We start from the raw sequence: 22892 nt of genomic DNA, 5'->3' as shown, positions 1-22892 counted from the left end.
TAAATCTAACAAGAAACTTACAAGATCTAATGAGAAAAAGTATAAAAATCTGATGAATAAAATCAAAGAAAAACTAAATAAATGGAGAACTATTCCGTATCCACAGATGGGAAGACTCAATGAAATCAAGATGTTGGGGCACCTGGGTGGCAATTAAGTGTCCGACTTCCGCTCAGGTCATGGTCTCACAGTTCGTGAGTTCCAGCCCCACTTTGGGCTCTGTGCTGACAGCTCAGAGCCTGGAGCCTGCTTTGGATTCTGTGTCTTCCTCTCTCTCTCTGCCCCTCCCCCACTCACTCTTTGTTTCTCTCTCTCTCTCTCAGAAGCAAATAAACATTAAAAAAAAAAAAACAAGATGTCAACTCTTCCCGACTTGATTATAAATTCAATACAATTCTAATCAAAATCCTAGCAAGTTATTTGATGGATGTTGACAAAATGATTCTAAAGTTTACATGGAGAGGCAAAAGTCCCAGATAATCAAATACTGAAAGAGAAGAACAAAGATCGAAGACTGTTGTTACCTGACTTCCAGACTTATTTTACAGCTGTAATAATGAAGACAGTGTGGTACTCGCTACAGAATAGGCAAGGAGATCAATGGAACAGAATAGAGAGCCCAGGAATAGTATCATAAATACAGTTAACTGTATTTCACAATGAAACTAAGGCAATACAATGGAGCAAAGATAGTCTCGAAAACAAATAGTGCTGGAGTGGCTGTACATGCACATGGAAAAAATAATCTAGACACACACCTTGTACCCTTCACAAAAGTAACCCTACTGGATGATAAACTTTAATGTAAAAAACAAAACTGTGAAACTAAAAAAAAAAAAAAAAAAAAAAAAAAAAAAGCTTAGATGACCTTCAATACAGGATACCTTTTTAGCTACAATACCAAAGATATCCATGAAACAAATAATTGATAGGCTGGACTTCATTAAAATTATAAACAATTCTCTGTGAAAGACACTATCAAGAGAATAAGAAGACCAATCAATAGGAGTAAATATTTCCAAAATATTTCTGATAAAGGATGGTTATCCAAAATATATAAAGAACTCCTAAATCTCAACAATATGGAAACAAATAACCTGATTAAAAAACAGCCCAAAGATCTTTATAGACATCTCACCACAGAAAATATACAGATGGCAAATGAAAATATGCTCCATTTCATATGTGGTGGTCAATCATAATTCCAAAAAGTTCATCTTTAATAAAACCTAACTTTATATAGTAATCAAGTTTCCTTCTCATTATTGTAAACATGATATTTACAACTAAATTTACTAAGCAACAAAAATGCTTTTGGTATATGAATCAACCCACTGACTACATGGACTTAACCAGTTGATCCAAAGTGTCCCTGGTCAAAGAGATGATTATCAGTCTCTTCTTAAAAGCCTCTTACCGAATAAATTTGTATAATAAATAAAAATAATAAATAAAAAATAACATCCAATGTCCTTGTCATCTATGTCTCCATGAATAGTCCCTGACCACCTCCTCACCTTCTCATTCCATCCCTCTCCTCACCAACTTCTCTGTAGCCATTTCCTCCTGCTGCTTCTTGAACATATCTAGCAATGTTTTGTTCTTTTGTCTGGAAAGTTTTGTCCTCAAATAGCTCATATGTTACTCTTTTCAAAAAAATTCTATTTATTTGTTTACTTATTTATTTAGTAACTCTACACCCAACTTGGAATTCAAACTCACAACCCAAGGTCAAGTGTTGCATGCTCCACCAACTGAGCTAGGCAGGTGCCCCTCTCATACTTCACTCTTAAATCTTAACCAAATAGGTCTACATCTATGAAGTCTTCTCTATCCATTTTAAAACATTTCTTTCCTGTATCTCTCTTTTCTCCCAACCTAACGTTAATTCTTTGTAGCACTATTAACCAGCATTATATTGCTTGTTTGTTTACTGTCTACCTCTCCTACTAGAATATTACTCCATGAGAGAAATCAGTCTATTTTATTCATTATCCTCAGTGCCTGGAATTGGATCTACTCCATGGAAGATGTTCAACTGTTATATATTACAGGGAGTGAATGAATACGGTGATATGCCTGAGAAAGTGTTGCCATCATTCATAGTTAGGGATTAAGTTAACCATATATAAACGTCATGGTTAAAGATATATGAGTGACTTCTTTCTCTCAGTAATATCCCTTGAAAAATGGATAACTATTTTGCTACTAAGCAGTATTTTCACTATAGTATTGTTTAAACATTATTAACATTTAAACATTTAAACACTAAAATATTGTTTAAACATTATTTTCTTAAAAACTACTTCAAAATCAGGGTTTTCTCTCACAAATGATGAAGAAATTTGGTTCTGCCACTCTATACTCAATGCATTATTACTTTCAATTATAAAATGTTTCCATTTTTCACAGAATTTATATGGAAACCTGAAAATTCTTAAGTGATACAAATAAAATTCATTAGTCATGTAAAAATTAAGCACATTTTATATTAATATCAGCACACTAATTTCCTTATTCACAAATACCTTATTAAATAATTTTTTAATGTTTGTTTTTGAAAAGTGGGGGAGGGGCAGAGAGAGAGGAAGACACAGTATCTGAAGAGGCTCCACGCTCTGAGCTGTCAGCACAGGGCCCAATACGGGACAGAAACCCACAAACTGTGAGATCATGACCTGAGCCAAAGTCTGACGCTTAACTGACTGAGCCACCCAGGTGCCCCAAACAATTTTAAAGCTATTTATTTATTTATTTGTTTGTTTGTTTTCTTTTTCCTTTATAAAAAAAGACCCCAATATCAAGATAGTAAAGGGGAGAGCAAGGAACACACCCCTTGATGTACAGAAATGGGGGGCAGGGGAAGGATAAGCTTCGAAAGGAGGGAGGGGAATGTCATTAAGGCAGCAAAATATTCTCTGTAAAACGATGGAGGAGGAGTTTCCACAGCCTCAGAGATGAAGGCTTCATCAGAGGCGAAGTCTAAGATGGCCTTCACAGTTGGGCTCTCCACTCAAGCGTTCGAAGGAAAAGTGATGGACTTCTTCTCTGGGTTCAGCTGCAGCCACTCACTGCTTGCTCTGGGTTTACCTTCTGCCAATTTTAGGTAAAGGTGCTGCAGGGATTCACTCGTGTGGGTTCAAAGTCAGCATCTCCAGCAGCAGCCGTGCTCCAGACTCCTCTATCTCAGGTACCACTGACTGCGCTGGGCTGGGCCCTCTGAGGAAAAGGCTCCTCCAGGCACAGACACATTTCGGGGCCAGTCATACTCAGGGGGCACCCGACCAGGTCAAAGGTCTTGCCTAACTGGTGAGCTTCAGAGTTTCCACAGGAGAGAGCCTTGCGAGGAAACACCTCTGCGAAGATACAGCCAACGCTCCACATGGCCACGGGTGTTGCATGCGTAGACTGCAAAGAACGTCTGGAGAATGGCGCCAGAGGGTAACAACCACAGGTATCACTGCCGTCTGATAGCTGTAGATTCTGGCCGGGCCAAAGTCAGCCAACTTCACTGTCCCACCATTTGTCACCAGAATGCTCTCGGGCTTCAGATCTCAGTGAATGATACAGTTGGCATGAAGGAAATCTAGGCCTCTTAGAACTGGCGCATCATTTCCTTGACAGTCTCCACTGGCAAGCCTGGTGGGGGGGCCTTGTCCAGATACGGCCTTTGGTCTTGGTCTACGCGCTCAAACACCAGGGTCACTTTGGTCTCTCAGTCAGTTTGGGCCATGGCACAAAGGTCCATCAGGTGGACAACACTGGGATGTTCAAAAGCTTCCAGCTGCCTCAGTAAGGCCACCTCATGAACTGTGCTGATGAGAAGGCCCCTGCCAGCGCCTCTTCCATTAGGAACTCTCACACTCTTGAGGGCCACAAAGTGGCCACTGTGGGGACCATGGGCCTTGTGTCCATAGGTACCAACACCGATCTCAGCCACTGGCTCATACTGGGGAGTAGCCATTCTCAGATCAGAAGAGACCCTCACTCCTGGCCGGGAGCTGCCGGGGACAGCCCATTATCGGGGCACTGGAGCCAGATCCTGCTGTGCCATACACTCAAGCTCTGTCCACTGAGGCTGGACATATGTGCCCGGCCACAGACACAGTCTACAGGCTAGAGCGGCCCCCTCACCACCACCCTCACCATGGGACCAGCTGCCAAAGAGGCACGCACAAACTCCGATTTTAAAGCTACTAAATTTGCATTTGTGTCTTTTATTTTCAAAACTCAGTACTTCATTTACTGAATTACATTTCTTACTTATAAGACACTTTTTTTCTGGTGGGTTAAAAAAATATCTACAAAACATCACAACAAATAAACAGGTATTAAACATTTTTTTTTTAGATTTAACGCAAACAATGTAATTGACAGATTGTAATTTGTTCAGATTACCCTTTTTCCTTGAAAATACTTTGAAACCATATCATGTATGAATATATTGCAAAGAAATACCCTCTTGAAAGATAAAAATTTCTAGGGGCCCCCGGGCGGCTCAGTCGGGTAAGCATCTAACTTTGGCTCTGACTTCAGCTCAGGTCAAGAACTCTCAGTTCACCAGTTCAAGTCCTGCATGGGGCTCTGTGCTGACAGCTCAGAGCCTGGAGCCTGCTTCGGATTCTGTGTCTCCCTCTCTCTGTGCCTGTCCCCCACTCGTACTCTGTCTCTCTCTGTCTCTCAAAACTAAATGAAACATTAATTTAAAAAAAAAAAAAGATAAAAATTTCTACAATGCTTTATACCCTTTTGGCAGCCAGTCCTTGTCATTTCGACAGACAGCATAGCCTTCAGTGAAACACGTGTGGAGGAGGGAATTCTGTTATCTGCACAGGCCCTAATGCCTGGTCATCTGTTTAAATATGCAGTGACATTTCCAATGTAATTAAATTTCTAACTGTACATCCAAACTTTGTTTATGCATTGGCATGTGTAATAAATTATGATTTATAATTGTTAAAAGCCATTAATTTGAGATCTGTAGGGCAAGTCTTCAGCATCTTGACTGTACCTTAAGACTCATTTCTTTTAGAAATTATTTGAAAACATATTAATGGAATGTAAATTTAAATATTATAAAATTGATACTGTTGGAGGACAAATTGAATCAAATATATTCATGCTGGGCTGTTTTTATATTTCCTTTAAAATCCAGTTATTTGTACCAAGAATAATTAAAATAATAAACGCACATGTATAAAAAGAGAGTTTCTAATTATGCGGTGTTTTGGGAGGACATTTCCAATTATACAGTAAAAAGGATAAAAAACATTTTTAATTACTATTGAGAATTGGACACTGTTGAAAGTTGAGCTTGAACTGTTAAGGCATGTTTAAAGTACATCTAAAAATGAAAAGACAGTTTTTCTAAATTAACAACTTTTAACGTTGTTAGTGCCATAGTTTGTGGTATTGACAGAATGCTATTATATGAAAATCTGGATTTACAAGATATTTTGGGTAATCCATATCTATAGTGAATAGCATTGTAATTTACTAATGCTCCAGTAAAGCCATACCCATTTTTAAGAGCTGACATAATCTGATGGGCTGTGGCATTATTCTAATTAATCACTTCCTATACAGTATGAGTTATTAAATATTTTAGATATCACTCATACCTGTATTTTATTTAAATATGGATATCTATTTCATGTATTGATATATTATGCAAATTAAAATGAATTATATAATGTACAGAAATTCTATTTTAAATATTACAGATTAGACAGACGTAACTTTTTTGACACAATGAACAAGCTAACAAAGCAATACTTCCAAAAAATATTCATTAAACAATTAGCAGAGCATTCATTAAAGTAAAAGGCATTCACCTAATCTACCACCCAAAACCCAGGTACTTGAATTCATAGCAGCAAACCTTGGGTATTACCATTAAACTAATTTACCTTATACATTCTCAGCCTCAACATGGTGGTCCAAAAGAGTAATTATATAAGCCCATATTTCTTTTAATGACTAAGTAACTAAACTACTTCTTATAAACTGGATCTTACTTCTCAACCAAGACTTTAATAACAACTGGATATGATAATTGATATAAATTGTTATAAATTTTCTGAAGAGCAACATTTAAATGGAGACAGTAAGAGAAAAAATGAGAACTTATTTTAGCTACCAATTATACTAGTTTTATTTTTTTTAAAATATCTGCAAAGATGTTTTTGGAAGAATGAACACTTTGAAAAATTAAATTTGCAGCAGTAGTAAAAAAAAGCCCGCAAGATATAAACAAGACAACTGGAAAGGGAATAGCACACCAAACCCTATCTTTTCTTCCATACAGTGTAGCTTTCAAAAGAAATTGTGAAACTGCACAATAGACATCTTACAATTTAAAATGAACATATTTTACTTAATCACACATTTATTTTCAATCTATAACCAAATTATAAAGTTGGAACTTTAAAAAAAATAACATTTTCTACTCCTAACAGATATTAAATATCTTAAATGTGGTATTTCTTAAAAACTCACAAATGCTGTACTTCATTTAGAGGTTTTAGTATTTATTACTAAGAGTGGAATAGAAAAAATACAAACTACATGGTAAGATTAAAACTATTATTTTTGTTTCCCATTTTGTTAACACTAACCAATACATGACCCCAGAAATAGGATGATGAGAGATAATTTACAATTTTGCTCCATCAGGAACATTTCTAATAACAATTCATTTGTTTTACAGTAGCTATTTTGATTGAAGGGCTAATATATTTGGAATTTTTTTTAGCACACTACGGGCTTTGTTATTGCTAGCATAATTAAATTGTGGATTTAGTGAATTATATTATATACAAAAGTACACCTCCTTACCAGTGGGAGTAATTTGCCCTACAGAAATCTGTTATAATATTTAAATGAAATTGTTAATCAGGGACTATTTACAGCTGCACCTGCTCTTATTTGTAGCATGAAACTGTGTAATCATTGTCAGTTCTTCCAGATCCAGGCAGAAGATAACCATTACTATGACAGAAATATAATTAAAGAGAATCCCCATCTGCTGTATTATCCTGGCTTTGTTAAAGACTGAGCAACATGGGTGCAAAAGGCACCAAGGAGGAGAACAAAGGGGGCAGACAAGGTGTTTACGAGAATACTGCCCATTTCCTACTCAGAAAACCAAAGGAATTATTCCCAAAAGTTCAGTGACAAACTGATAAAGAATAAAGTTAGAAAAAAGTTTAATAACCCAGACAATGGTGAAGGCTCTGCACTGAAACTGAAGCTCCTAAAATAAAATCTTTTTCTTCAGTGATGAATGAACCTATGTGATTGAATATACAATACTTGGGTGAGTCACTCAGTATTTGTTGAATGAATGATCTAGATCTGAAAATACACAAGAAATAAGCACGTGCATAATTGTTGCATTTTAAATACAATGGTAGAGTGTCTTAGTCAAAAATATCTAAAAATCTTCATAAATACATTTAGGTGGCAGAGAGTCTGTGTCAGCTAATGGATGACCAAATGAGTGGTGAAAGGAACACACACACACACACACACACACACACATACACACACACACACACACACACACACACACAGAGAAACACACAGAAATACAAAAAGAAAATCCAATTTGCACAAGTGGAAAGATTGCTTAATTCCTATATTTAGTAATCCAATTTACATCATTGAGGAAGATAAGCCAATTCTAACAGAACCAAGATATTTATACATTGATAAGCACACGTTCCTCTCAGAAAGGATTAGTTAATCTTAAATATCGTAGTATGAATAACATCACCTAAAAAGAGAATATTTGACTCCTATAGTGAAATAGTCTTATAAATAAAGAACAGATATAAGCATAAGATTTATACTGACTAAATTTATATATACCATTCTTAAAAACCATGTCCATATAAACGAAGCACAAAATAGCCAATTGTGGACAAATCAAAATGTGGCTGTGAATAATTTTTATTGTAATATTAGAGATAAAATTAGAAGTTCAAGTTAATGTAAGAAAACAAAGCAAAAATGTTATCCTAGGATAATACTTTTAAAATTGTTTTGTGAGAAGACAAAGCACTAATTTAGCTTCTATATATATGATCTTGGGCTTTGTCAAATTTTATTTAGTTTGCTAAATTTCCATAATTCATATATAAAATGCTATTAAAATATTTTACCCATACTTCTATCTTATTTTGAAAATTTTATATCTTGTTTTAAGATCTCTTAAAAATATCAACAATATATCCTATTATTCTTACTCAACAATTTCTTATGACAAAAGTATAATTAGGAACAATGAAATCCTGGCTGCATCTGTCCATTGATTTTTTTTTAATACTTAAATTACATATTTAAATGATGCTATACCAGAATGATTAATTTTTATGAATTTCAAAAACTTAAATCATTAAAATTAATGATATATCCTAGAATAAAATCATGGATGGGAAATGACCAAATGAGCTGGGAGGAGGGAAGCATCATTATAGATAGTCCCTAGAAAGCATCTATGAAAAAACGTGATTTACAAGTAATGTATCTGCCAAGAAACCATAGATATGACTAGGACTACTGTCAAGGAAGTTTATTTTACACACCCAGCCACGTGTAGTAACTGTAGTAACTGTAATTGTCTAGGAACTGTATAGGAACTATGTATACATAGTAACTCTATAGGAACATTATTTTAATTTATGCTTTCTAATATTAAAATATCATCATGATATATTCACTATATTTTTTAGTCATGTTTTCATCTGATCTTTACCAAATGTGTTTAGAGCATATATTAATAAAGAGGAAAAAATATATGTTGCTATCTAATACAGGGGTTTTGAATACAGGGTTTGAATACAGGGTTTCATACCTGCCTTAAAAAAAAAAAAAAAAAAAAAAAAAAAACACCTGAATTCTTTCTTGTTGCGTTTAGAGTTAGTAAATATGGCAAGTGGTTCATTCCCTTTCCCTAATGGGAAGTCATCTGGGAAATGAAATCTTCAATGTTCTGATTTCACTGGGTGGGATTTCTCAGATGGAGAAACAAATAATAATTCTCAACCCTGATAGAAAGGATATTTGCTGTAATTGCTTTTCACCCAGGAGTAACCATAGATTATTTAAAATATTCCCAGAGCTACCTGTAAAACTTTAAATGAGGGCAATTAAGTTGGAATTGTAGCTCCAACACTGATTTTCTCTGTTTATACAATTCAGACACAGTACAATGGATTATAAACTATTAAGAAGACCCAGATATTATGGTAAATGTTACATAGACTAAGTATATTGTTGTAGTAAAGGTTACCTAGATGGAATACATTGCTAGTTCCATGTTACATGTACAAATATATATTCTTCAAATTCTAATTTGAACAATGATTGAAATACCCCCACTGACTGAATATTCCAATATGCTAAAACACCTGCAATAATTTCATTCTTTAATAATTTCACTTTCATTATAAGAGATTAATATTTTACTATTTTGGGGTTTATATACTATCACTGTGTAGGAAGATAAGTGAGGTGTTGCCTAAATATTTGTAAAAGCAGCAGGTGAGGCAAGTGATTACCAACTAAGAGAATGAGCAGCAAACACTAAACACTATCCTAAATAATAACTTGTAAATAATATGCTTAAGGAAGTTGTCTATGATAGCCGTGTATGGCTACAGATCAGCAGTTCTTAACTTTGAGAATCATATGAAAGCTTTGCTCCACCCAAATCTTCAGAGGACATAAACACATATACGCAGAGTTTGACTTCCGTTTCCAGAGGGTTCAAGACTCTTTCCCAAAGTATCAATTAAAATATCAACTCTATGCAAAGCCAGGCTACACAACCTGTTGTGAGGTTCTTCATCTAATCTCAACCAGACTGAGTGTAACACATGACATTATTTCACATCTCACTAAGAAAGTAAAGCTGCAGACAATTCATTTCTGACACAATGCCTTCTTATTACTTTGAATATTTTTATACCTGTTGAAAGGGCACTTTAAAGCATATATATATATATATATATATATATATATATATATATATATATGTAGTTTTACTGACAAATCACAGTGTTATTTTTGAAGATACTTTAAATTGCAATTAATTTCCATTCACATAGCACCATTAACACACATCATGCAGCTGAACAGTTATGATCAACTTGGCACATCAGCAGGCAAATGCAACTATATTGTGACTGTTGCCTGGCTGACAGCAAATTATATGTCATTGACCAAAAAGCATAGAACAAATCCACAGATAATATTTGGAGAAAGCATGCCATAAAAATAATGAAATATGATACATAGTAAAAACACTGGGCAGAGGGTAAAACAATCCTTAGTGCACATTAAGTGCAGTGCAGGCAAAAGAGAACCTTCCAGCAACAATGACCTTGGTTCCAAGGGCAAGCCTATCTCAATGGACCTATATAACTGAAAAGTTTATTATACAATGATATAAATTAACCTTTTTTTTTCTGTTCTTAAAAAGTGCTCTTTGAAATGCTGATTGTCTTTTAATACAGGGAGAGAATCTATTGATCTGCAATATTTGCATATTCAAATTCTTCTTAGGATTAATTCTAATCGCATATTAATTATAACACTCTGGAGTTTATTTGAGTCATTGTCCATTTTAATTGTCATGAATCAGTCCTTCAGGACTTGGGTCACCCTGCAATCTTAATGAATACAGGTATTTGGGTCTTCAGAATGGAAAATCTGATTCTAGAATTCAACAAGTAGGTAGGTGAAGATTTGCCAACCTCTAGTTTTCCCAGATAGATTCTGATTTCCATGGGGACAGGGCCTGTGAATTTTTGTTCACCCTGAACACCCCAGCATTTAGTAGAGTGTCAGGCTCAATAAATTTTAGTTGAATAAGCCTTATCACCATTTCAATATAGAGTTTCTTACAGTCATGGTTACTTAAGAGAAATATCTCTAACTGATTCTTATAAATTTTTCTCTTTGCAAATTCTCATTGAAGAAGACTGGTAGGTTAGTGATATACTTGCTTAATACCTTCCAGAAAAAAAAAATAGGATTTCTCTCCAAAGTTCATCCCAAATTTAGATTCAACATGCAACATTTAATGTAAAGAGAAGAAAAAAATGATTTAAAAAATCCCTTACAAAAGAGCCTCTTTATACACATTGACATGAATCAGGACAAGGAATAAACGAGAAAGAATTTTCAGTGCTTTGGAAAATAAAACACTTGTCTTGCCTGGAAAAAAAAAGAAGAAAGAAAGAAAGGGGCTAATGTCAACAGAAAGTTGATGTCCACAGATGGTTTCAGTAAAGGAGATGGTCTATCACTGGTCAACTAGTTTCAGTGTTCAAATAAGGTAACAGTAGAAGACTAGAGATTTTTTCAATGAGGTAGTTATGATATGTTATGTTGTTATTAAAGAGTATCTATAACAGTTTTATTAAGAGCTTTTTTTCACACAGCAATAACCTAGAACAATAAAGTTAGGAAACAAACCTTTAAACATACAATTATCACAACTACGAAAATAGTAGAAGAAATAGAAAATGCACATGACAAAAGGATCACTAGCAATATTTCCAAGAATGTATTTTATGCCAAGAAGCAGCAAGTAAGTTGAAATGTATCATGACGTTTCTTGTGGCCGAATAACGTAGGATGAAACCTGGATGTCATCCCAAGGTGATTAAATACATACAATGTGGCACCAACACTGGATGCCATCTTATGCAGGGATCGGATTGAGTGATCTTAATTTATTTATTTTTTTTAATTTTTAACATTTATTTATTTTTGAGACAGAGAGAGACAGAGCATGAATGGGGGAGGGGCAGAGAGAGAGGGAGACACAGAATCGGAAACAGGCTCCAGGCTCCGAGTTGTCAGCACAGAGCCCGACGCGGGGCTCGAACTCACGGACCGCGAGATCATGACCTGAGCCGAAGTCGGACGCTCAACGACTGAGCCACCCAGGTGCCCCGTGATCTTAATTTATATATAGAAACATGGGTAGATGTTTTGATTATAGTTTAAGAATCAAAGTTAGAAAGAGCCTGAAATCTACATACCACAGTATCATTTACACAAATCAACACACACACACACACACACACACACGCCAGAATTCCTATATGTGTAGTGTGTGGTTTATGTATGGTATGTATAGGCCTCCGTAAACCATGAGAACACAAGTAGCAAAAGGCCTAGCTGCCGAAGACATGAGCCCAGGTAACAAAGGGAGACCTCCCTGCATTTACTTGTGCAAGAGCCCGAGATTAAATGGAGTCCAGGTAGTGTGGCCTCTCCCTTGCCAAAAAGAAAAACGGAAAAGTAAACACTCATCATGGAGGAACCAACCATAGTCAAGGTGTCTCCACGATTCGCTCTCTGGGTAGTGTAGGCACACATCTGGTTTGTGATTGGTTGAGATGGCACCATGTTCTCACCAATGAAAGTTGAGGCATTTCTTAGAGAAAAAAGGAAAAGTCTGGAGAAGGAAACAGGGGAGGAAAAAAGGAGTGTCAGGTCCCCCATACTATAATTTACTAAATACAGTTTTCAAAGATGCATTCATATCTGAGGACATCAATATTTTGGCATGAGTACAAAGGTAATGAGAATGGGAGGGGTGCAGAAATGATGGGAACATACAATAAAACAAAACAAAGGCCCGGGTGCCTGGGTGGCTCAGTTGGTTGAGCATGGGACTTCAGCTAAGGTCATGATATCACAGTTCCTGAGTTCAGGCCCTGCATCAGGCTCTGTGCTGACAGCTCGGAGTCTGGAGCCTGTTTCAGATTCTGCATCTCCCCCTCTCTCTACCCCTTGCCCACTCACACACACACACACACACACACACACACACACACTCTCTCTCTCTCTCTCTCTCTCTCTCTCTCTCTCTTTCCTCTCTTTCTCTCTCTCTCTCTCAAAAACAAACATTGAAAAAAAAGACAAAGACAAAGAAAAAAAAAAGGCATTACCAGATCAATATTAAGAAAATAGACCATGAACGGGGGAGCATGATTACTTCAAATCTGTGCCACCAAGATAAAATAAATAAATAAATATTAAAATAAAAACTTAAAGCCTTGCAATTTGCCTTCTATACCAATATCATATCAAAGGAATTTATAAGATATGTTTCCTTATTTGTTTCACCTTACTTCTCCAGAGTGTTCACATGACAGTTAATAGTGGTTTTATACAAATAGTTGATTCATACAATTGTATTTTGGTTGCTTTCTTCAGGTTATAGGAAATCGCATTTTCCTCAAATGCATTTCCCATTAATGCCTTCATTGTATACGGGTTGACATTGTATTGCATTTGTACAGGTGAATCAGACATTTAATATTCCTTGAATCTAAAATCCCTCTAAACTGTGTGATTTAATTAACAGATAATTGAATGCCAAATATGAGAACTTTAGGGACTAACACATTGAGGATGTATCAGGATAAAAGATGTTTACACTAAACGCAAAGATTCTCCCCTGACTGAATGCGGCAGGGAATCGCAAGGAGGGCAGAGCTAGAGCCAGCTGATAACAAGCTGTTCATTAAAGCATTAGCCTCCCTGAGCTCTGAGGATGTCAAAGCCTCTTCTTCTACACAACCATAGAAAAATAATTACAGAGCAAAAAGAATTCTGCTTTGCATTTGTAATAAGAGGCAAAAAAATTCTGTATATTGGATTCAAAATTCTTTCTAAACATACTCATTCCCAATAGTTTCTTTTCTGATGGCCCTTTATTTTCAAGATTTTTCATTATGACCTTCTCTTTATTCAATCTCTCTTCCACTCTTTCGCCATTCCTCTTCTGCATTGTAAATTTGCTTTTTCTGCTGTCATGCTGTGTCATTTTATTTTGCATATTATATACTGGCATAACAGAAATAATGCATGGAATTCACAGACGTATGCTTGCTAAGAGGAGGACATATCCTAGACTACCATGTTAAATCTAGAACATGAAAAAGACATGTTTTCCCCAAGGGGTTATAGTGGAAAATAATTTGGAAAGTTAAAAGTACAGTAAAAACAAAAACTCAGAACATTAACTGTAAATGAGCTTAGTCTAGTCTTATATTAGATATTGGGAAACACAGACCCACATTGTTTAGAAGAATTGTCCAGTACTGGAGATTAAAATCCAGAGCCCCACTGCCCTCATTTCTATGATATAACAAGTTTTATATACTGAAGATAAATTGAGGTAGACTCAGTCCACTCAGTGCTTATTTTTTACATTTTTTTAAGTTTATTTATTTTTGAAAGAGAGAGTGAGCAAGCAAGTGGGGGAGGGACAGAGAGAGAGGGAGACAGACGGAGTATCCAAAGCAGGCTACGTTATAACAGCAAAGAGCTCCACGCAGGGCTCGAACTAAAACTGCAAGATCATGACCTGAGCTGAAATCAAGAGTCAGATGCTTAACCGACTGAGCCACCCAGGCACCCCTCCACTCCGTTTTTAGAGTAGCCAGGACATGGTGGTTAGGAGAAAGGGGTCTGGAGTTAGAATATTTGGATCCATATTCTATCTTTACTGCTCTCTCGTAATGACTTTTGGCATATCTACCTCAGCCTCAGTTTCACTATGCACAATGGCAAAAATAATCATGGCTACCTCATAGAATTGTTGAGTTATAGGAGATTATTCATATAAAGCATTCAGCACAGTACTTGGCACATGATACTTTTTAATGAATCACCTACATTGAAAATACATTCATTCCTCCATCCACAAAACATGTGAATACCAACCCCCACGCTCCACACGGACATACATACAAGGTGCAATCTCTACAGTTAAGAAGTGAGTGTATAGCCAGGTTCTCCTCGTTATAAGATTCTTTAGTGAATTCAACAGTTAGCTCCTATCTTTCTTTTCATCTTGTCCCATGTATATTATTTATTAAATTCAATAAGTCACTAATAAACTATTCTAAAACATGTTTGACAATCTCTTTACCTTCTCAGTGCCAATTATCTCCATCTTCCCAAAGGACATCAACTAAAAACCCGACACTCTGGATGTTATCATATCTTCAATAGCTTTACCCAATGCTAAAATCTTATTTTATATTCAAAACAAGAGTCCCTCCAGACATCTTATGCCCTTACTCCTCAAAATGTACTTTTTCACCACTGACACTGAAATCCTTGATTGCTTTCTATCTTCCTCCATTATCAATCCTCCCTCTCTGTAGATTATTTTGAACATGTTTCAATCACTCCAGTACTTGTTGAATGTTCAGTCTGCTTCACAGTAGTATCTTCATTTTAAAAGGCCAATATTTCAGTTTTAGCCATTTCAAAAGATTTAAAGGATCCCTTCCTATTTAATAACTACTCATCATTCCAATAATCACCGTCCTAGAGGTCAAACAAAATACAGATGTGTTTCTCCTCCTGGAAAAATGAAATGTTGTTTAGCACCAATAACCTAATAAATTGTGCTCCTGTGTGAAATATTATTGAAGATCCTCAAATGGTCCATCATGGTGCCTAATATACTGAGACTGTTAAACCCTGGTCTTAGGAGAGTGAAATATACATTGTAGATTGCTGGACCAGGTTTTTCTGGTGCCCAAAGTTGCTATAGTTTAACTTCAAATTAAACTTTAGAATTTAAGTAGTCACAATATTATGAGAGTCAAGGGGTAATGAAAAAATATAGGTCATGAATTTGCATAAAGGTCATTTCATTACACTGGAAAATATGCAAGCATTTTTTCTAATTATAATTCAAATACTATAATTACAGAAATTTAGCACAACATAATATATTTCCATGTTATTAGTACCTAATTACTAAGCAAACTTGTTATTAATAAACTGAATGTTTTCTGCATTCAGCATATATATTAAAATACATATATACATAATTTTATATACATGTATATGTAATTGTTTACTACATGACATTTTATATCCAATTCTCTAAATACAGCCAGATAATCCTCAGCTTCAGCAACCCACTGCTCTCAGTGAGGGTGAGAATGTTCATACTAAGTCTGAGCCAGGGTATACTCACTAAGCCATGCAGAAAGCTGATGTCATGTAACTGACATCTTATAGTTGAAGATAATGAGATACAATAAGGCAAACTGAGTTACATTCCTAGAAATGAGAGTAGTATAACAAACATAAATACATGTGCCTTACCCACTGTCGGGGAGAAAGGTGAACCAGGGCCAGGTCAAGTATCAGAGGGTAATCCTGAAAACCTTTAAAGAGTGGGTTCTCAACTACAACAGAGCCTGAAGCCAGAAGTATATAAAAGGAGATGAAATAAAATGTGGAAAAACAGTAAGACAAAAAGTTAGCAAATTAAATAAGAAAAAGAAATCAATTTTATGAGAAGCACTTAAGCACTGTGAGCTTTAATTTATAAAAATACAGAAGAAGATCCCTCCCAGCTTTGAATTACACAGCATTAAAAGAGTGCTGAATAACAACAAAATAAATGGAAGCAGTATCTATATTTTCCATTATTTTGACCATTCCCTTTGCTGGAAGATAATATTGTTAAATATTTACAAATTTCTCATCCGTGTTTTACATTTTCTTATGTTAAACATAAATGTAATATTCACATTCTTGCATAATCACCTATTAAAGAATACTGGCACAAACCAGTGTGGTATAAAAGAAGTATTTAGGGGCGCCTGGGTGGCTCCGTCGTCGATTAAGAGTCAGACTTTGGCTCAGGTCATGATTTCACATTTCAGGGGTTGGAGCCCGCATCAGGCTCTGTGCTGACAGCTCAGAGCCTGAAGTCTGCTTTGGATTCTGTCTCTCTCTCTGTGTCCTTCCTCTTCTCACACACTCTGTCTCTCTCTCAAAATAAATAAATAAATGATAGAAAAAATAAAATAAGTATATTGATGGTTAAGAATCCATGCCTTGCAATATATTCTCTTGGAGTCCACAAACTAGAAACTGCCACTGTATTTGGCAATGCTATCCCATAAATGAAATTTCACTCTTTAATAACAAACATGATGATAATTATAAAACTCTTAGTTTTATAATATGCTTTTAAAATTAGGAAAACCCAAAATGTTCAGGGCGCCTGGATGGTTCAGTCGGTTAGGTGTTTGACTTCAGCAAAGGTCATAATCTTGAGGTTGGTGGCTTCGAGCCCCGTGTAGGGCTCTGTGCTGACAGCTCAGAGCCTGGAGCCTGCTTCGGATATGTGCCTCCCTCTCTCTCTGCCTCTCCCCTGCTTGAGCTCATTTCCCTCTCAGAAATAAATTTTTAAAAAAATAGCAAAATGAAAAATGTTTAGAAAATCTCTCCTTCAAGCCACAATACCTCACACATTTTCAATGTTAATAATTTGTGAATATGCTAAGGTGCATGAAAAAAAAGTTAATTCTTAAACAGCTAGTACTTCTTTTTAATAAAGGGCTGATTTCCACCACAAAAGGAAGGTGGTAGAAAAAAAGGCTAAGTAACAGGAGAAAGATAAAAAATAAAATGTTTTTAAGTAATTACCAAGAAGGAATGAGACAAGAGTAGTAGGTAAGTGAAAAAATATTGTTTAGAGGCTCACATAGAAATGAAGTTAATCCCTTTAAGTATTTTAATTTCATTCGTTTATAAAATTTTAGTGAAAGAAAAAAAAAAGAAAATATCAAAAAGGACAAGTGGGAGGTATACGATATCCAGAACAAAATTCCTGATATGGGATCTTATTGCAAAAGAAAAGAATACTCTGAGAACCTGAATCTAAACTAAATGTTGGAACAAATATATATTACTAACGCTAACTGCAACATAGGATTGTTCAAATATTCATTTTTGCATGACCCTATCAACCTTTTCAGTCTCTATTATACAAACTTTAGAAAAGAAATTGTCCTACAGATTGTAAAAATGAACAATACTTTTACTGAGAAAAGTACCTCTCTTTCTTTTCAGGTGAGAATATTATGACCACTAAATATAACACTCTGCCTTCCAAATTTTTTTTTCATTATGTACTCATATAAACTAAAGCCTCACTCTTGTCTCAACCCAATTCTACTCTCCTCAGCACCTACACCCAAGCAGGAGCCAGATGAGTATGGACAGAGCCAAACAACCAGTGAGGCTTCCTGGTTTCATCATTTTCAATTTAGTGCCACACATTCTATGGAGCCTCGATGATGTCTGATCAAGCTACTATATTTCCTTTGTCAACGAACTCTCTCGCTCTCCAAACCAACTAATCTAGACATTCTCTAGGCTCTTCTAACTTGCCCTACTTTTCACACAGTCAGTTAACAATCTTGTTCATTATTTCATTGAGAAAAAAGATACAATCATAAAAGAAACTCTCTCGCTCACTACCACCAAATCTACCACCCTGCTGGCCTCACTTCTACATACCCCATCTCGTTACCATTAACATCATGACTTTCTGCTGCCCCGACCTAACATGAGCTTCCTATGATACGGTGGATCCCATCCACTCTCAACCACTCACCCACTCAGCTCAATAAATCTCTGCTTCTCTTTAGTACCTTTTTTTTTCTCTTTACAGTCATTATCATTAGCTTAAAGTATGTGGAAATCTCTCTCATCTTTAAAGCAAACACAGCTCTCTTGTTCTACATTTTCCTCTAGCTATGTCCTGACTGTGTCCTCCTCTTAATGGCTAAACTCCTTTAAAGTGCTTATACTCACTATCTCTACATTCTTTAAACTCATTCCCTCTTAAGATTCTACAGGTCTCTTGCTCTCCCCATTCAAACAAACTGTTCTTGACAAGTCCACTAATCACCTTCACTTTGTCAAATCCAGTGATGGAGTCTCAGTCCTCATATTACTTGACCTCTTAGAAGCAAGGACAGAGTTGATCACTTGCTCTGTGTTGAATTACTCTCTTGACTTAGTTTCTATGTTTCCACATAGAAATCTCTCTCTCAATTTTCTTCCCACACCAATTTCTGCTTCTTTTCTTTGTGTCTTTCCTGTGCTATTTGTCTGACTTTTGATATAAGAAGGCTCAAGGGCTTAGTTATCTGTGTACATAGCCTTCTTGGACAACAATCTAATGCTTCTGAGTGTCCTTCTATAGTACAGCGTATATATTCACTACACTGCTGACTATGAATCAAACCCTTCCAGTCCCATTGAACCACTTCTGATCTCCAAATTGCTATACCCAGATTCCTACATGACCTTTTCACATGACTAAGTGGAAACTTAGACTTACTGACTCCAAAACTAAAATTATCGATCTTAACCCCCACAAACAATCTCCCTTCAGTATCCTGCACCTTAAAAAGAGAAACCACTACTTACCTGGTTAGTTGTTCAAATCAAGCATCTCAAAGCCACTGATGACTTTCTCTTATGCACTGCCTTATAGAACAGTAAATTTTCCTGGCTCCAGAATTTATGTATACCCCTCATCTGACCAATTATCACCTCCTCCATCACTATCACCCTGGAGCAAGCTTCCATCATTTCACCCCTGACTAACACAAAAGCCTTATAACTTCTCTCCAGAAGTATATTTTAAGAACAGCTGATGCATTGTTTTAACATTAAATCTGCTCACATTACCACTCTAATCATAATATTCTATGGCTTTCCATTGAAATCAGAACTCAATTCAAGGTACTTACTTGGGTCTTTCAGGCACTGAATGAATCTGGCACTGGCTACCTTTTTTTTTTTTTTCATCTCCTATTATTCACTCCTTTGTTCACTCTCCTTGGCATACTGGCCTCCGATTAGTCCTTGAAAGGAGCAAGCATACTCTGGCCTTTGCATTTGTTCCCCTCTTTACCTGGGTGATCTCATTCCAGATATTTACACGAGTTATTATTTTCATTAGGACTTCTGCTCAAGTTTGGTGCCATCTGAGAGGTCTCCCTATTTATGCAATTTAATGTGTCATCCTCAACACTCTCCATTTCCTTATCTGTTATATTTTTTTTCTCATAATACCTAATACTACCTTGTATTATTTTATGTAAGTTCAATGAGGGCAGAAACTCTGTTCTGGTCTGATATACAGAGAATACTGAATGTATGCGGAATAAGCAAATATTGATTGCAGCCATAAATTTATATGTAGTTTCAAAAGATTTGTGGTCAGCAGCTAGCAAACAATGCTTCCTGAAATATTGTACTTCACTTGATTATATAAAATGGGTTTTGTAGCTGTGGTCTCTTAATAACACTAAGTTTGATTGAAGAGCCATGTCAAGCAACTTGGGTTTTTAGTTATTAATCTGAAACTGAGAATGAAAGAGAAGTTGATGAATCATACCAGTTATAGAAAATTGCTAATTTAATAAGCAACTCATTAGAATTTGCTATGGTGGCTCTGAAGTTTAATGAGCAGAAATTTTCCGTCTAATTTTTCTGAAACAGTGAGATGCCAAGGAACTGAATGGATGCTTTAATGATAGTGATTTCTGTTCTACTTTCTTCTTCATGAGAAATTAGCCCACATATCCTCTAACTCATACTCACATATATCAGTTGTACTAGTACAAAAAATCAGAATTCAGATAATTTACAGCATTAAAATACATTACACAGCACATACTTCAATACTCCAGTTTTAGCCTTGTGGTAATGAGTCCATGGTTACATAATAATGTATATTCATATATTTTTCTAATATGTTTGTCTAAGATAGTAAGCTAATAATAATAGCAGTAACTATTGCCAAGATCCTTAATGAACACTCTGAATACTCTCTTTAATTCTCTTTAACATAGTTCCTTTTATTATCATCTAGAGAGGAAGACCAAATCCATTTAGCCATTTTTAAACTTTATAACCAATTCACACATATATATTCACTTAATCATGCTCTTTTAAAACCATGCTGCTTTTATACTCCAAATTAAATCTTGCTGGGCTTTTTTAAAGGCCAGTACTCTTCTTCCTTCCATATATTGTCAAATTTCATAGACCCTTTAGGAAGTCACCTTCATGACGATTACGGCAGAGAAAAGTGTGTTTCTCAAAATCACGTACTTTGAAGTCAGAGAGAAATGAATTTAATGCCAGATCAGTTATTAGTAACTGTGACCTTGGGCAGTTAGCTTAATCTCTCAAAGGCTCAATTTCTCAATTTTCAAATAAGGGTAAGTTTGTTTTGGAGAATTGCGAAGGGCTTACTGCATGCACTTTCATAAAATGCTGACTACATAAAAGGCACTAAAAAGGACTCTCTTCCACCCCACCACTCTTCCTGAAATACTCACCCATTCATTCTGCCATTATTAAAAGAAAAAACATTTCTTAGACATAAACTAAAGGCCACACATTAAAACATAACAATGAACAAGCCAAGCTCCCTTAATTCAAAAACACTGCAACAACTAAAGCAAGTGTCAATCAAGTTTTTTGTTATTGCTTCTAGTATAAAAATAAAGTCTCCCAAAGCCTCATTAATTCAAGTAACTTAAATTCATATTTACTAGACAAGGTTGATATGGTTTAAGGACCACCAAACCAATGTTTTTTGTTATTATATTTCATTTCAAAGGCTGAGCTTTCTTCCAGTTCTAAAGTTTAAACTGTGCAAATGGAGATCAACAGTATCTAAATGAGCATTTCAGGGGTAAAGTCAGTGTTGATTCATTCAGAAGCATTTTTTAGACTTAATGGTCCTCTTTTTTTTTTTTTAATATTTACTTTTTTTGAGACAGACTGAACACAAGCGGTGGTATAGGGGCAGAGAATCAAGCAGGCACAGAATGTGAAGCAGGCTCCGGGTTCTGAGCTGTCAGCACAGAGCCTGACATGGGGCTCAAACCCACAAGCTGAAAGATCATGACCTGAGCCGAAGGTGAACACTCAACTGACTGAGCCACCCAGGTGCCCCTAGACCTTATGGTCCTCTTGACAAGAACACAAGCATATTCTAATGGTTTGGTTAAATAGCATTGATAGCCAATAAGTAACTCTGGTAAGGAGTATGGAATACATTTTTTCTAAGACCAATTATTGCAGGCAAAAAGGTTTTTTGTCTATTTATTAACCTTATGAAGACTAGGCACTTGGAAGTCTGACAGCCATGATTTCTGATCCTGGTCTATCAGATCAGAACTGATTTGTGGACTAGTGAATTTAATCATATACTTAATCTCTCTAATCTCCAGTTCCTAATCTGTTAAGTGCGCCTTGAGTACCAGAAGTGATTAAAAGCAAAATACCTGCCATATAACAAAAAAGAGTATTAACATTTCCCAAATCTTATCTCACATTACTTTCTTAATTTATTTCATTGTAACATTTAAATACCTTATTGGATGGAAACATTTTTGTTTTTTTTTCTAGATAATTATTATGCACTTGTTCTCCAAATGAACACAGTGTTTTATAGCCCTGGTTGCCTGTAAATGCATCCAAGATTCACTCATGTCTTTAGATTTTTACATGGAATTCTGGGAAGCACAGTGCTGAAACAGAAGTTAGTAAAGTAGTTTGAAGGTGCTGTACCACGTATCCCACCAACTGGGATGTGTTATCTTACTGTATTTTCTAAGGAGTGAACAATCGTCTCCTAGGAGCCAACTTATTTAAAGACATTTGCTTTTGTGGTATTGACTCCATCCCATCTTATTTCCAAGTAAGTAGGCCAGTTTCTGAAAACAGTTGAAATGAACGGCTATACATTTTAGATGTAAAAGGTCTTTCCTTTTGGTGTGGGTTTTTGTTATTAATTTGGAAATATTTTTGAACACTGAGGTTTCTAAAAATACTAGGTCTCCATAATTGCAACTGTAAAAGGAACTTGCTTGCAGCTTTAACAATTAGAAATTCTTCCCAAACCAAACTTGTCTTCAAGTGTGAAAGGAAAGAAAAGGAAGGGGAGGGGAGGAGGAGGGGAGGAGGAGGGGAGGGGAGAGGAGGGGAGAGGAGAGGAGAGGAGAGGGGAG

The 22892-nt window shown here is 35.9% G+C and overlaps 1 protein-coding gene and 1 pseudogene across 2 annotated transcripts in view; both read right to left on the bottom strand.

Moving 5' to 3' along the window:
* The window catches only part of SGCZ (sarcoglycan zeta), a 749844-nt gene that overhangs the window by 576112 nt on the left and 150840 nt on the right, over positions 1-22892 (bottom strand). The gene's annotated exons all lie outside the window — the stretch shown is intronic.
* On the bottom strand, positions 1820-12906 carry LOC128314350 (cyclin-dependent kinase 4-like; annotated as a pseudogene).

Source organism: Acinonyx jubatus, chromosome B1 (assembly GCF_027475565.1).
Source record: "Acinonyx jubatus isolate Ajub_Pintada_27869175 chromosome B1, VMU_Ajub_asm_v1.0, whole genome shotgun sequence".
Classification (NCBI taxonomy): domain Eukaryota; kingdom Metazoa; phylum Chordata; class Mammalia; order Carnivora; family Felidae; genus Acinonyx; species Acinonyx jubatus.
This window is presented reverse-complemented; position numbering and strand designations above follow the sequence as displayed.